Here is a 3983-nt window from a genome sequence, read left to right as displayed (position 1 = left end):
TGCTCTATGTATTGCACCACAGTTTCATCAGTCCTCTGTACACGTTTCCTGAAGGCATGTCTTTCCAAAACCACATTTCTTTTTGGAATGAAGCGCTCTTCCAAAATATATCATATATCATATCTGTTATGTCTCCATGTTGAAAAGCAAGCACAAAAGTATATTCCTCATATAGGAACTTTAATAACTAATAACCATAAGGAAAAAGTAGCATCACATGCGTTCACAAGCACAACATTCTCTCCTATTCTACTTCCCTCGTTCCTCTCATGTAAATCTCTATCAAGACGCTTGAGTGCCATCTAGTGGTGCATTAAAGTAAGAACATCACATATTCCCCTCTTAGTTAAATGAATTCTTTCTACAACCAACAATAGGCATGAAACAAAATAAAGAACATAAAATCTGTAATGTATCAACAATTTAAAGTATATATGAAGTATATACTAAACTGACATGAAATGGATGCAAAGCAGCAATTAGAATAATGAACCATATAAACAAAAATAATCTTTCACGAATGCGAGGGTTAGCAATGTTTTCAACTAACTGGTCACGCAGCATGTCATCCGGATTATCAGCAAATTTACAAGTTGTAGCCAAATTTCTTAATGCTCTATGTATTGCACCACAGTTTCATCAGTCCTCTGTACACGTTTCCTGAAGGCATGTCTTTCCAAAACCACATTTCTTTTTGGAATGAAGCGCTCTTCCAAAGCTTTAATAGCCTCTGCCAGATTGTCACCAGTATAAGGCAGTGTATAAAACAGTCTCTGACCTTCAGTTCCAAAACAATGGAGAAGCAAAGCACATTTTCTAGCTTCCGGCCAGGAATCTACAGTTGCATTAATTACTAACATATTGTTTTGAAACATCTTCAGCCATGTTACGAGTGGTATTGCAGGCTCACAGGGGCAAGGCAAAAAAGGATTTGAAAAAGGAGCGCTTACTGAAACCATCTTCAGGAAATCTTGTAAAAAAAAAACGTCCTCGTCGCCAATTTTGTTATGTCTTCATGTAGGAAAGCAAGCACAAAAGTATATTCCTCATAGGAACTTTAATAACTAATAACCGTAAAGAAAAAGTAGCATCACATGCGTTCACAAGCACAACATTCTCTCCTATTCTACTTCCCTCTTACCTCTCATGTAAATCTCTATCAAGAAGCTTGAGTGCCATCTAGTGGTGCATTAAAGTAAGAACATCACAATATCTCATTATAAACATGTAAAATTATCCTGGGCCAGTGCATGCTGTTTGTGCAAATACGCTTGGTTCGAAAAACCGCTTTCTCTTCATCCTAGAAGCCCGAGACTTGCAGAATCGCATTTTCACAGGCTAAGAAACGTATTATTGACAGCACGTAGAAGGCTTTGCGAAATATTTGCTGATGTTTCGATTTTGATTAATTATTAATTTCTAACCCATTTAGAAATTCATACTTAATACTTTTGCCAGTTTTTATGAAATTATTATTATCTTCTTCTTCTTCTTTCGGCTGCTCCCATTAGGGGTCGCCACAGCGGATCATCCGTCTCCATAACACCCTGTCCTCCTGTCTTCTACTCAATGCCACTGTCTCTAATCCATACAACATCGCAGGTCTCACCACAGTTTTATAAACTTTCCCTTTCATTCTTGCAGATACCCTACTATCACAAATCACTCCTGTCACTCTTCTCCACCCACTCCACCCTGCCTGCACTCTTTTCTTTACTTCTCTAACACACTCTCCATTACTTTGCACTGTTGACCCCAGGTATCTAAACTCCTCCACCTTCTCCACCTCTTCTCCCTTCAACCGCACCACTCCACTGCCCTCCCTTTCATTCACACACATGTACTCTGTCTTACTTCTACTGACTTTCATTCCTCTTCTCTCCAGCGCATATCTCCACCTCTCCAGGCTCTCCTCAAACCTGCTTACTACTCTCACCACAAATCACAATATCAACCGCAAACAGCATAGTCCAGGGAGACTCCTGTCTGAGGAAGTGAGAGCAGCGATTAAGAGGATGAAGAATGGAAAGTCGGTTGGACCAGATGACATACCGGTCGAAGCGTGGAGATGTTTAGGAGAGATGGCAGTGGAGTTTTTAACCAGATTGTTTAACAGGATTCTGGAAGGGGAGAGGATGCCTGAGGAATGGAGAAGGAGTGTGCTGGTACCGATCTTTAAGCATAAGGGAGATGTGCAGACCTGCAGTAACTACAGGGGAATTAAGTTGATCAGTCACACCATGAAGTTATGGGAAAGAGTAGTGGAAGCCAGGCTGAGAGAAGAGGTGACCATCTGTGAGCAACAGTATGGTTTCATGCCGAGGAAGAGCACCACAGATGCCTTATTTGCTTTGAGGATGTTGATGGAAGTATAGAGAAGGACAGAAGGAATTGCATTGTGTATTTGTGGATTTAGAGAAAGCGTACGACAGAGTGCCAAGAGAGGAGTTGTGGTATTGTATGAGGAAGTCAGGTGTGTCAGAGAAGTATGTGAGGTGGTGCAGGACATGTATGAGCACAGTGTGACGGCAGTGAAGTGTGCAGTAGGTACGACAGACTGGTTCAGGGTGAAGGTTGGACTGCATCAAGGATCGGCCCTGAGCCCTTTCCTGTTTGCAGTGGTGATGGAAAGGTTGACGGACGAGGTCAGACAGGAGTCTCCCTGGACTATGATGTTTGCAGATGATATTGTGATTTGTGGTGAGAGTAGAGAGCAGGTTGAGAAGAGCCTGGAGAGGTGGAGATATGCGCTGAGAGAAGGGGAATGAAAGTCAGTAGGAGTAAGACAGAGTACATGTGTGTGAATGAGAGGGAGGGCAGTGGAGTGATGCGTTGCAGGGAGAAGAGGTGGAGAAGGTGGAGGAGTTCAGGTACCTGGGGTCAACAGTGCAAAGTAATGGAGAGTGTGTTAGAAAAGTAAAGAAAAGAGTGCAGGCAGGGTGGAGTGGGTGGAGAAGAGTGACAGGAGTGATTTGTGATAGAAGAGTATCTGCAAGAATGAAAGGGAAAGTTTATAGGACTGTGGTGAGACCTGCGATGTTGTATGGATTAGAGACAGTGGCATTGCGTAAAAGACAGGAGGTGGAGCTGGAGGTAGCAGAGCTGAAGATGTTAAGGTTTTCGTTGGACGTGACGAAGATGGACAAGATTAGAAATGAGTTTATTAGAGGGACAGCACATGTAGCATGTTTTGGTGACAAGGTGAGGGAGGCGAGATTGAGATGGTTTGGACATGTGCAGAGAAGGGACATGAATTATATTGGTAGAAGAATGCTAAAGATGGAGCCCCCACATATATCACATCGCATTATAAACATGTAAAATTATAATGGGCAAGCGCATGCTGCATGTGCAAATACGCTTGTTTCGAAAAACCGCTTTCTCTTCGTCCTAGAAGCCTGAGACTTGCAGAATCGCATTATTACAGGCTAAGAAACTCATTATTGACAGCAAGTACAAGGCCTTGCAAATTTTGCTGATGTTTCGATTTCGATTAATTATGAATTTCTAACCCATTTAGAAATTCATACTTGATACTTTTGGTAGTTTTTATGAAAATATGATTATGAATAAGAAAATTCATATTTTTGAAATAACTATAATTATGTGAGAAAACTCATATTTTCGTCAGAAAATGGTTTGCTATATCATATCTCATTATAAACATGTAAAATTATAATGGGCAAGCGCATTCAGCATGTGCAAATACGCTTGTTTCGAAAAACGGCTTTCTCTTGTCCTAGAAGCCTGAGACTTGCAGAATCGCATTTTCAACGGCTGAGAAACTCATTTTTAAAAGCAGATATAAGGCTTTGCAAAATATTTGCTGATGCTTAGATTTGGATTAATTATAAATTTCTGACTCATTTACTTTCACGTTTGGCAGTTTTTAACAGTGTTTATGCATTTATGATTATGAATATACAAATGCATATTTTTGAAATAACTATAATTATGTGAAAAATATCATATTTTCGTCAGAA

The sequence above is a fragment of the Silurus meridionalis genome, chromosome 29 (assembly GCF_014805685.1).
Source record: "Silurus meridionalis isolate SWU-2019-XX chromosome 29, ASM1480568v1, whole genome shotgun sequence".
Lineage (NCBI taxonomy): Eukaryota > Metazoa > Chordata > Actinopteri > Siluriformes > Siluridae > Silurus > Silurus meridionalis.
This window is presented reverse-complemented; position numbering follows the sequence as displayed.